General features: G+C 45.3%; 1 protein-coding gene across 1 annotated transcript in view; it reads left to right on the top strand.

Moving 5' to 3' along the window:
* The first annotated feature begins 2690 nt into the window (after window positions 1–2690).
* ENTPD6 (ectonucleoside triphosphate diphosphohydrolase 6) overlaps window positions 2691–12990 on the top strand; it is a 31189-nt gene continuing 20889 nt past the window's right edge. Inside the window, 2 exon segments of the mRNA XM_012745539.3 lie at window positions 2691–2869; window positions 4930–5018. The gene's annotated coding sequence lies outside the window, so the exon portion shown is untranslated.

Below are 12990 nucleotides of genomic sequence, written 5' to 3' on the forward strand. Positions count from 1 at the left end.
ATTCTTGAGAACTATATGGAAGAAAAGGGACTAGGTCAGTCCAAACCACCTGGAGACCTACCCTACATGTACCCGAGGCAAATCAAATTTCTATGAATTTCCACACTGTGCTGGTTCTCAGGGCTTCCAGAGAAAGTCCTAAGTAAGCCATAACTAGGATAGCAATGAGCTGCTCAAGGTGGCATCATTCTTGGGAACTTTCTACCACAACAGGAGAGCTGACATTAGAGGTGGGCGGAGGGGATATGGCTGCCTACCATGTGCCAGGCAAAGTATTAGATGCTGGGCACACAACAGTGATCAGGAAAGACCACTTCTTTCTGTTTGTGGAGCTTACATTTTAGTAGCAGAACAAAGAATATTCCAATAAACAAGTCAACAAATAAATAATGATAGGTATGATGAGTGCTATGAAGAAAATAACATAAAGGGTGACAGAATAGAAAATGACTGGGGGAGGTCACTCTAGACAAAATGGCCTGAGGAGGTGACATTTGAGCTGAGTCTTCAAGAAAGAAATCTGCTAAGGAAAGACCTGGTGCAAGAACTTTCCAAGTAGTGAATAGCATATGCAAAAGCCCCCATCAGCAAAAAGATTTTTTTTTTTTTTTGAGACAGAGTCTCGCTTGTTGCCCAGGCTAGAGTGAGTGCCGTGGCGTCAGCCTGGCTCACAGCAACCTCAAACTCCTGGGCTCAAGCAATCCTGCTGCCTCAGCCTCCCGAGTAGCTGGGACTACAGGCATGCGCCACCATGCCCGGCTAATTTTATATATATATTAGTTGGCCAATTAATTTCTTTCTATTTATAGTAGAGACGGGGTCTCGCTCTTGCTCAGGCTGGTTTTGAACTCCTGACCTTGAGCAATCTGCCCGCCTCAGCCTCCCAGAGTGCTAGGATTACAGGCGTGAGCCACCCCGCCCGGCTAGCAAAAAGATTTTGCTTTGACAAATTCTAGAAACTCTAAGAGTAAAATATGGTGAAAAGGGAGGAAGTGGTAAGACATGTTATCAATGAGGCAGAAGGAAGCAGGGCCATCACAATTTCATGAACAGGGATCTCAAACTACAAGAAAAATGTAAATTAAAACTGTAAGACACAGTTCTGTAATAATTGGATGGCAAAAATCCAAAAGCTTGGAAATATTCCAGTGGTGAAAATGTGAGAAAACCCAGACTCTTAAACATCCTTTGCATAGAAGTGTAAATTAGTACAATGGGGGGGGGGATTTAGCCATGTCTCTAGCCACTTTCACTTCTAAGGATTTTTTCCTACAGATATACCTACACAAGTGCACAAAGATAATCCTTGGCATGCTGTAGCATTATTCATAACAACAAACAACTGGAGGTCCAAACGCTTAAGGTCCATCAACAAGGGCCCATATAGGCTAACTGGTGTAATGACCAAATATTAGTGGTTTGACCAGGAAAGGGAGGACGGCCTTCCACTGGTGACTCAGCAGGCGGACCCCATGGCCCTAGTTGCCAGTCCTGGTTTATGTAGGTTGTACCACATCCCATATAGTTGGCACCCATTAACTCTCAAAAGTGTCTCTCCTGACAATAAATCTACAACCACTCGACATTCAGGAACCTAGACTTCTTCCAACAACGGCTCCCCCAATACAGGCCGTCCTCTAGGACCCAGCCTGGAAAGAGCGCACGTGCACCTCACTGGCCAGGCGCATCACGTGGGAGCACTTGCACCTCACTGGCCAGACGCCGTCACGTGGGAGCACCCTCACCTCACTGGTCAGACGCCGTCACGTGGGAGCACCCGCACCTCACTGGTCAGGCACCGTCACGTGGGAGCACCCTCACCTCACTGGTCAGACGCCGTCACGTGGGAGCACCCGCACCTCACTGGTCAGGCGCCGACACATGAGCAGGGGAAGCTGGGAAAGAGGCTCTAGCCCTGGTGGGAAAAAAAGACGTGTTTGGGAGCATCCTGGGCAGCTCCCACCACCAGGGTCCCTAAGTAAACTGGGCCTGTATTCCCGGCAACCTTGGTGGCTTCTAGGAAGACATCAGAAAACAGGGCCAGGAGTGGGGAACTCTCGATCACACTGCCTACTCTGTGTGGCTGCATTTTCTATCATGTATTGGGTGCGGTGGCTCAAGCCTGTAATCCTAGCAGTCTGGGAGGCCAAGGCAGGAGGATCGCTTCAGCTCAGGAGTTCGAGACCAGCCTGAACAAGAGCAAGACCCCCATGTCTGCTAAAAATAGAAAAAAAAAAAAAAAGCCAGTCAACTAAAAACAGAAACAAAAAATTAGCCGGGCATGGTAGCACATGCCTGCAGTCCCAGCTACTCGGGAGGCTGAGGCAGGAGGATCACTTGAGCCCAGGAGTTTGAGGTTGCTGTGAGCTAGGCTGACGCCATGGCACTGTAGCTGGGGCAACAAAGCGAGACTCTGTCTAAAAAAAAAGGAATTTAGATGTGGAGGGATCCACGGAGATTCCACAGGCCAAAGTTATGAGGTTGTGGTAACTCTCCTGCCAGACACACAGAGCGGGCTCCGCCATGGCGAGAGAAAATCAGCCGGGACGACCCGGAACCCCGCAGTGGAGGGGCCAGGGACGCCCGGGGCCCAGCCAGGCGCTGTGCGGCAGGGGGGAGGAGACCGCGCCTGGGCAGCTGGGCCCGCCCGGGTTGCGCCTGCGCGGCTCGGCCCGCGACGCCCCGCCCAGCCCGTGACGCGTGTGCTTGTGGGCGGGGCCTTGGTTCGCGGGATCCGTGGGGTCGTATACCCCGGGGCAGGCCGCGGTGGCGCCGGTCGAGTGGGAGAGCAGGGCACCGGCTTCTGTTGGCCGCCTGCTCCCCAGGGAACTGCACCCGCCTCCGTAGTGGGCAGAGGACGTCGTTCAGGGTAAGCGGCGGGCCGGGGTTCATGCGGGGGCGGCGGAGTGTGCCGGCCAGGGATAACTGCAGGTGGGCCTCCTCACGTGCAATTGCGGGTCCCCTGGAGGCGGAGGCCGGAGCGGAGGAGGATCTGGGTCCCCCAGGGTGCAGGAGCACTCAGGGTCACTCGCACTCCAAGTCTCTCCTCTTGCTGCCTTCCTGTCCTGCTCCCTTAGGCCTCCCTGGACGTCTAGACTCCGCTGACCCGTCGGGGCGAGTTCAGTGTTCTGGGCAACAGGGTGGGTCAGATAGCAGAGTCTCTACCCCTAAGGATCCCACATCCCTCCTGCGTTCATTCATTCAACCAGCATTTGCTGACCCGCCCCCCAGCTCAGTACAGGGGCAGGCACTAGCACAGGGGTAGGCCCGGCCAGTCTTGGGTCTCCCAGCCCAGCTGGGAAGCCCAGTGTAGCAATTTCTGGGAAACAGGTAAGGTCATGCTGTGCAAACAGTACTGAGCATGTGAGGACAATTAACTCTGCAACTGGTGTGGTGACCAGAGGCTCTTACAAGTGGTCAGGCTGGTTCTGAGTAAGCTGACGTGTAAGCCACCAGTGCTCCAGACTGAGGGAAGGAGAGGAGAGGCCCCGAGGTGGACACAGCTGGACACTGGACTGTCCTCAAGGGTGGAAGAGGAAGGAGAGACGGGAGGGGCCAAGGTACCATGAAAGGGAGGGGTTTTTTAAATTATTATTTTAGGTGCAGCTGAAAGTGCAAAGAGCAAAGGAATCGGCCACCCAGAAGTGCCTGGGCAGTTCTTGGTGTCACTTTAGGCACCTGTGTTTCAGTATAATGTGTACTGAGCCACACATCCTACATCGTACAGGATAAGGTGGAAGTCTCAGCCCACAGCTCCCATTGGAGAAATCTAGAACCTCTAGGAAGGAGGTTCCCTGGGAAGGGATGGATGGTGAATGTGCTCACAAGGGCTCTCCCTCCTGCCTCCTGTGGGGGAGGAGTGTGGGGGGGTGTAGTTCCCTGTTGGTGTTACCATTGTGTTGACAATGTAGTCATGTTTTGAAAAAGCTGGCAAGCATATTACGAATTCGGGAACTGTTTTTTGTCCCCCTCCCCTTGCCCTCAAAAGAGTCAGTTGGCTAATATGGTGTGTGTCATCTCCCTCCTGGAGCCTCACATGAAGAACCGAGAGGGGGATACCCCTTTGCATAAAGAGTTCTGGAAGTGCCTCCCCTCCCACTGCATCCTGTGAAAGGGAAACAGTAGATGGTGGTGACAGAATGATCTGAGTGGGATTCTTCCAGAAGAATGAGTGGTGGTTTGCTAATGTGCTTTATTTTTGTATACGTTTTCAAGCATGCCTGGTGGCAGTCAGTTGCAATTGTGGCCCTTTCGTTTACTTGAACTGAAAACCTGGAAGGAACTGGCCAACAGATTAGGCAACCACCAATCCAAATCAAATAGAGTTTGTATTTCCAAGAGCTGGCCTGTCTTCCCCAGCTCCTAGAAAGCTAGCCAGGGGACAGTGCAGGCTCCTGCCTCGACAGCTCTGCTGCACACTCAGATTCTCCTCTTTGACTCCTGCCCCCACCTGACAGAGGATAGTCCCCTGCAGGAGGCACACCTCTCTGCTTACCTTTGTGGTGCCCTTCTTCCTACCGCTGCCTCCCCATCAGTCCCTCGTGACTACCTTCCTTTACAGTCTTATCCTACAGTCACTCCTTTAAAGAACAGGCTACACTGAGCTTGAGTCATTTTCCGCCCTGACCTTCTCAGGGAGTACATGATTAACACATTCACACTGTGGTGGTGGTGGTGGTACCCACAGAAATGTGATTTGCCCCTCCTGCAGGTATGTGAGCTGTAGACAAACACCTTAGCCTAGAGAAATGAAATTGCTGTTTAGATTTGGGCCTCAAGAGTCATGGAAGTGGCCTAGTTCTACACTCCCGCAATATTGTGTTCCATCTGGGCTCTGTTTATACCATCCTGAACTTTTTGGTGTGTAACTTTAAAAATTATGTGTATGGAAGGTCATGTGAGTGGTGTTTGGTTGTCTTGTGTTTGTAGGGCAAGTGAAGTGATAAAGCACCTTCAACCAGGAGACTGAAGCCAGGGACTGTGGTCTACTCCACCACGTGCCGGCCGTGCAGTCTCAGGCAAGTCTATTTCCAAACATTTCTGGGGCTGTGGTGCTGTCTTATGGAAAACGAAGGCAGTGATAGTGGCCTTGTGTGGCCCTGGACACAGGAGATAGTGTATAAAGGGTATTTTTTCTAGCACTCTGAGAGGCTGAGGCGGGTGGATCGCTCAAGGTCAGGAGTTTGAAACCAACCTGAGCAAAAGCGAGACCCCATCTCCACTAAAAATAGAAAGAAATTAATTGGCCAATTTATATATAGAGAGAAAAAAATTAGCCGGGCATGGTGGCACATGCCTGTAGTCCCAGCTACTCGGGAGGCTGAGGCACAAGGATCGCTTAAGCCCAGGAGATTGAGTTTGCTGTGAGTTAGGCTGACACCATGGCACTCTAGCCTGGACAACAGAGTGAGACTCTGTCTCAAAAAGTAAAAAAGGGTATTTTTTTAAGTGGGTAGACAGATTTAACAAAGAGCAAACTTTGCCTCAATTTGATATTCCACCTGTTAATCTGATCATGTAGGATAGGGTTCCTAAACTAACATTGGACATAGGACTTTATTATGTAAAGAGAATTTTATAAAACTGTTCCAGATCCATATCGATGTGGTAACGTCAGGCTCTCCCCCAGGCCTTAAGCCATGAGACAGGCAAGGGAAGAAGCCATTCCTGGTGAATGGGACCGCTCTTCTTGTTCTGTCACAGGTGCCTGGCCTCTCCTCCCTGCCCACGGGTGGTGTATGGGAGGTGGGGGTGTATGGGAGGTGGGGGGTGTGGGAGGTGGGGGGTGTGAGAGGTGGAGGTGGGGGGTGTATGGGAGGTGGGAATGTATGGGAGGTGGGGGTGTATGGGAGGTGGGGGTGTATGGGAGGGGGAGGTGGGGGGTGTATGGGAGGTGGGGGTGTATGGGAGGTGGAGGTGGGGGGTGTGGGAGGTGGGGGGATGTGGGAGGTGGAGGTGGGGGGTGTGGGAGGTGGAGGTGGGGGGTGTGGGAGGTGGAGGTGGGGGGTGTGGGAGGTGGGGGAGTGTGGGAGGGGGAGGTGGGGGGTGTATGGGAGGTGGGGGTGTATGGGAGGGGGAGGTGGGGGGTGTGGGAGGTGGGGGGATGTGGGAGGTGGAGGTGGGGGGTGTGGGAGGTGGAGGTGGGGGGTGTGGGAGGTGGAGGTGGGGGGATGTGGGAGGTGGAGGTGGGGGGTGTGGGAGGTGGAGGTGGGGGGTGTGGGAGGTGGAGGTGGGGGGTGTGGGAGGTGGAGGTGGGGGTGTATGGGAGGTGGAGTTGGGGTGTGTAGGAGGTGGGGGTGCAGAATCTGCCAGATTCACTCCCGCCCTCTGCCTCCAGGCATCGGCAGGGTTGGTGGTGCTCTTGATGCTGCAGGCACCCCTCGCTGGCCCCTCGTGGTGGTTGCCTTGCAGATGGCCCTTCCTGCATCGGGGTTGGGGGTGTTCAGTCCCAGTTGCACGCCACCTGGGTGCCCTAGGCTTGGGTCTGCCTTGCCCTTTGTGGGTTGTGCTCCAGGTCCGAGGCCGAGCAGTGGTGCCCTCTCTGGTCACCATTTCAGAATCTGCTGCCTGTGTCTCCGATGAGTCATTGGGAGTTGTTGGGGGTCGAGGCGGTAGGCAGAGGTGCCCTCTCGGTACACGGGCAGCGTGTTGCCTCATGTCACCACAGCAGTGGACCAAGCAGCAAGGGCAGGCCTCGTGCTCCCCCATGGGGTGTGCACAGTCGTATGGGTGATCGAGGCCGTCGGAATTTTTAAAAAAAATTTAGATATTAATTAAATTTTTTTTAAAAATCTCTTCCAGTTATAAGTTGTTAGTATTGCTTTCGTGTCCTCACTGTTCATTTCCAGAAATAACCGCTTCAGAACTTTCTCTGTAAATACCTTTAACTAAGCATTAGTGATTACTTAGGAACCTGAAACTTTGGGTGATGGTAACGTAGCAAAGGAGGCCTTTCAGAGAGGCAACTGTAGGGTGAGATCAGCTGCCTCAGGGCGGGCATTCCACACGCCCTGTCTCCTCTCCTGTCCTGCTGTCATGTCAAACTCTGTGGAAACCTGGTCACGGCTGCCTCCTGCCAAACAGCCTGCTCTTGGGTCTGGAGCAGCCCCAGGGCCCGCACCTTCCTCTCACTGCCTCTTCTGCCTCAGTAACTTCTGGGCCCCGGCGGGCCTCTCCAGTATTGGCTGAGCAGCTGCCGGGCTCTGGCCTTGTGTTGGCGTTGGAGGTTCTGGGATGAGTGAGCTGGTTCCCAGAGAGTGAACAGGGGTTCCCAGAGAGATGCCATCTGACCAGAGGGGAGGGAGACCCAAAAGAACAACTCCACATATAATTTTTTGGGAAGGTGTGTGGAGCACCAAGAAGCTCAAGGGAGGAGTCCCTCTCAGCCGTGGTTCAGGGCAGTAGTAAACATCTTGGGGAGGTTTGCAGGGGTATGGAGAAAGGACCAAAGGAATAGGATGCCAAAAAAAAAATAGAACATTTAAGGCAGGAGGAATTTCAGTGAAGCGTGACCTGTCACCTTTGTTGAGAGAGTGAGGCCTGAGCATGACCAGAACTTTAAAACAGTTTGAATTTTTCCCAATGAGCAAGCCCTGCCCCTTTCATCCCCACCCCTCCCCCTAACTACCTGTAGTCCTGCACCCACAGAACCCCTTTGTGTTACCTGTCTGGCCTCAGAGCTATTGAAGACATTTTTTTTTTATTAAATATATACATAATGTAAAATTTACCATTTTAACCATTTTTAAATGTACAGTTCTGTGGCATTAAGTACATTTACACTGTTATGCAAGCGTAACCACCATCTATCCACAGAACTTTTTCCTGTCCCCCAACTGAAGCTCTGTCCCTGTAACTCCTCATCCCCCTCCCCCCAGCCCCTGGCAACCACCATTCTACTTTCTGGCTCTGAATTTGCCTACTCTAGGTACCGCATATAAGTGGAATCAAACAATAATTGTCTTTTGTGACTGGCTTATCCCACCTAGCAAAACGTCTTTAAGGTTCATTCATGTTGTGGCATATATCAAAATTTCCTTCCTTTTAAGACTAATATTCCATTATATGTGTATACCATATTTTATCCATTCATCTGTGCATGGACATTTGGATTGCTTGTTTGGATATATATCCAGAAGTGGGACTGCTGGACACTGACCCCACAGCCGCGGCACCATGTTGCTTCCCCACCAGCAGTGCACAAGGGTTCCAGCTTCTCCACATCCTCACCAACACTTACGCTCTGTTTGTTTGCTGGTGGCCACCCTAATGGATATGAGGTGATATCTCACTGTGGTTGTGCATTTCTCTAATGAATAATCATGTTGAGCACTTTTTCATGTGCTTATTAGCCATCTGTATATCTTCTTTGGAAAAATATGTTTGCCCAGTTTTTAATCAGATTACTATTTTTCTGGTTGAGTTTTAGGAGTTCTTTATCGATTCTGATTATTAATCCCTTATCAGAGCAGATGTATGGTTTGCATATTTTCTCCCATGCCTTTTCATTTTGTTGTTTTCTTTGCCACGCAGAAGTCTTTTAGCTGTGTAATCCCACTTGTTTATTTTTTCTTTTGTTGCCTGTGCTTTTGGTGCCATATCCAAGAAACCAAATGCGTGAAGCTTTTCTCCTATGTTTTCTTCTAGGAACATTATAATTTTAAGTCTTACACATAGGTCTCTAATCCATTTTTAATTCATTTCTCAACTTCATTCTTTCACATGTGGATATCTAGTTTTCCTAATACCATTTATAGAAGAGACTGTTTCTCCATTGTGTGATCTTGGTTGGCACCCTTGTCAAAGATTATTTGACCATATATATGAGGGTTTATTTCTGGGCTTTCTGTTCTGTTCCATTGGTCTGTGTATCTTGTCTTTATGCCAGTACCACCTTGTTTTATTTATTGTAGCTTTGTGATATATTTTGAAATCAGGATATGTGAAATCTCCAACTTTGTTCTTTTTCAGATTGTTTTGGCAGTTTGGGGTGCCTTGAAATTCCATATGAATGTTAGAATGTTGTTTTCTATTTCTACAAAAAAATTGTTGGGATTGTAACAGATTGCATTCTCTCTATAGATCATTTGAGTAGTGATAACATTTTAATATTATTAAGCCTTCTAGGCTGTGAATATGTAGTATCTTTGTATTTATTTGTGTAATCTTTAGTTTTATTGATCAACGTTTATCATATTCAGTGTACAAGACATTCACCTCCTTCTTTGACAATATTCCTAAGTATTTTATTCTTTTTGATGCTATCTTGAATTGTTCTTAATTTCCTTTTTGGATTGTTCATTGTTAGTGTATAGAAACAACTGATTTTTGTGTGTTTATTTTGTGTTCCGAAATCTTACTGAATTCGCCTAACAGGTTGTGTGTGTGTGTGTGTATGTGTGTAATCTTTAGGGTTTTCTACATATAAGACTCTGTCATCCTGTAAACAGAGGGAATTTTATTATACTTCTTCCTTTCTAATGTGAATGCCTTTTCTTTTTCATTCCTAATTAGTCTGGCTATAACTTTCAATATTAGGTTGACTAGAAGTGGTAAAAGTAGGCATTCTTGTTCCTGATCTTATAGTAAAAGCTTTCAGTCTTCCACCATTGAGTATGATGGTAACATCATACTTGTGGACTTTTCACATACAGCCTTTACTATGTTGAGGTGGTTTCCTTCTATTCCTAGTTTGTCAATTGTTTTTATTATGAAATACAATGGATTTTATCAAATGATTTTTCTACATTGATTGAGATGATCATCTTTTTTTGCTTCATTCTGTTAATGTGATGTATTACTTTGATTGGTTTTTGTTTGTTGAACCATCGTTGCATTCCAAAAATAAATCCCACTTGGTCATGATGTATAATCTTTTTACTGTGCTGTTGAATTTACCTTACTAGTATTTGTTAAGGATCTTTGCGTAAATATTTACAAGGCATATTGGTTTATACTTTTCTTGTGTCATTGTCTGATTTTGATATCAGAGTAATGCTGGCCTCATGGAATGAGTTAAGAAGTGTTCCCCCTCTTCAATTTTCTGGAAGATTTTGAGAAGGATTGGTGTTAATTCTTCTTTAAATGTTTGGTACAATCAGTATTAAAGCCATCTGGTCCAGGCTTTTCTTTTTGGGGAGGTTTTTGATTATTGATTCAATGTCCTTACTAGTTATAGGTCTGTTCAGATTTTCTATTTCTTTATGATTCATCTTGGCAGGTTGTGTGTCCAGGAATTTGTTCATTTCATCTAGATTATCCAGTTTGTAGGCATATGATTGTTCATAGTACTGTCTTATAAGAATTTGTATTCTGTAAAATTGGTAGTAATATCCCTGCTTTTATTTTTCATTTTAGTTATTTGAGTCTTATTTCTTTATTCCCTAGTTAGTCTAGCTAAAGGTTTGCCAATCATGTTGATTTTTCTGAAGACCAAATTTAGTTTCATTGATTTTTCTCTTTTGTTTTTCTATTCTCTATTTTCTTTATTCTCATCTAATAATCATTAGTTTTTTTTCTTAAGGTGCAAAGTTAAGTTGTTGGTTTGATAGCTTTCTTCTCTTTTAGTGTGTTTTCAGGTATAAATTTCCCTCTTGGCACTGCTTTTGCTGCATCCCACAAGTGTCAGTATGTTGTATTTTCATTTTCACTTATCTCAAGGTATTTTCTAATTTTCCTTGCAACTTCTTCTTTGACCCATTGATTGTTTAAGAGTGTGTTAAATTTCCACATAATTTTGAATTATCCGATTTTCCTTATGTTGATTTCTAGTTTCATTTCATTGTGCTTGGAAAAGATAACTTATATGATTTTGATTTTTAAAAAAATTTATTAAGACATATTTTGTAGCATAATATATCATCTCTCTTGAAGAATGTTCCATGTATACTTAAGAAATAATATATATTCTGGTGTTATTGGGTAGAGTGTTCTGTAAATGTTAGATCCAATTGCTCTATAGTGTTGTTTGAGTCCTCTATTTCCCTATGGATCCTGTCTGGTTTTTCTGTCCATTATTGAAAATGGGATGGATTTTACAGTCTCCTATTATTGACAGTTTTCTATTTCTCTCTTCAGTTCTGTTAGTATTTGCTTCATGTATTTAGGAGTTCTGATATTTGTTGCCTGTATATTTATAATTGTTTTATCTTCTTGGTGAATTGACCCTTTTATCATTATATAGTATCCTCCTTAAGTCATACATTGCCACAATTTTTGTCCATTTTGTCTGATATCAGTATAGCCACCCTGCTATCTTTTTCTTACTATTTGCTTTGAATCTTTTTGCTTTCTTCCACTTTCAGTCTATATATGTTCTTAGATCTAAATGAGTCTCTTGGCCAGACATGGTGGCTCATGCCTGTAATCCTAGCACTCTGGGAGGCCGAGGCAGGAGGATTGCTTAAGGTAAGGAGTTTGAGACCAGCCTGAGCAAGAGCGAGATCCCATCTCTACTAAAAATAGAAAGAAATTAGCTGGACAACTAAAAATATGTAGAAAAATTAACTGGGCATGGTGGCACATGCCTGTAGTCCCAGCTACTCAGGAGGCTGAGGCAGAAGAATTGCTTAAGCCCAGGAGTTTGAGGTTGCTGTAAGGCAGGCTGATGTTATGGCACTCTAGCCCAGGCAACAGAGCCAGACTCTGCCTCCAAATATAAATAAATAAATAAATAAATAAATAAATAAATAAATAAATAAATAAATAAATAAAGCAAGTGCCTTGTAGATAGCATATACAGTTGACCCTTGAACAACACAAGGGTTATGGGCAGCAACCCCTGGCATAATTGAAAATCCACATATAATTTTTTTGATTCCCCCAAAACTTCACTACTAATAGCCTACTTTGATCTGAAGCCTTACCAATAACATAAACAATTAACACACATTTTATATATATCATATACTATGTCCATATAATAAAACTTGGTAAACTTAGGGAAGAAAAAATCATAAGAAAGAGAAAATATATTTATTCATGAAGTGGAAGTGTACCATCATAAAGGTCTTTTTTAAATTAAAATCATATATTTAAATGTCCCTGAATTTAGTGTTTTATTTGTATTTTATTTTAATTTTTTTAGAGAGACGGGGTCTTGTTCTTGCTCAGGCTGGTTTAGAACTTTTGAGCTGAAACGATCCTCCCACCTCGGCCTCCCAGAATGCTAGGATTACAGGCGTGAGCCACCGCACTCGGCCATCATAAAGGTCTTCATCCTTATTATCTTCACATTGAGTAGGCTGAGGAAGAGGAGGCATTGGTCTTGCTGTCTCAGGTGTGGCAGAGGCAGAAGAAAATTCACGTATAAGTGGACCCATGCAGTTCAAACCCATGTTGTTCAATGATCAGCTGTACTTGTATCCTGTTTTTCAGTCCATTCTGTCAATCTGTGTCTCTTGAATGGGGGATTTAATCTATTTACATTTAAAGTAATTACTGATAGAGACGAACTTATTTTTGCCATTTTGTTTTCTGTGTGTCTTATGGCTTTTTTGTTCATTTTCTTCATTACTACCTTGCTTTATATTTAGTTATTTGTAGAGACAGTTTTGATTCCCTTCTCATTTCCTTTTGTGTATATTATATAGATTTTGTGGTTGTCATAGGGATTACATATATATCATTCTAAAGTTATAACAATCTACTTCAAATTAGTACCAACTTAATTTCAATCACATACAATAACTTCTACTTTATAGCTCCCCTTATCCCCCTTTGTTGTTGATATCATACATTATATCTTTATATATTGTATGCCCGTTATCATAGATTTATAACTTTACATATTTATCTTTTAGATCCTGAAGAAAATAAAAAGTAGAGTTGCAGACCATATTTACAATAATACTGGCTTTTATATTTGTCCATGCATTTTCCTTTGCTGGAGATCTTTATTTTTTCATAGCTTTTAATTACCATCTAGCATCCTTTCATTTCAACTTGAAGGACTCCCTTAGCAGTCTCATAGGACTGATCTAGTGGTTATGA

This window comes from Microcebus murinus, chromosome 16 (genome assembly GCF_040939455.1).
Source record: "Microcebus murinus isolate Inina chromosome 16, M.murinus_Inina_mat1.0, whole genome shotgun sequence".
Lineage (NCBI taxonomy): Eukaryota > Metazoa > Chordata > Mammalia > Primates > Cheirogaleidae > Microcebus > Microcebus murinus.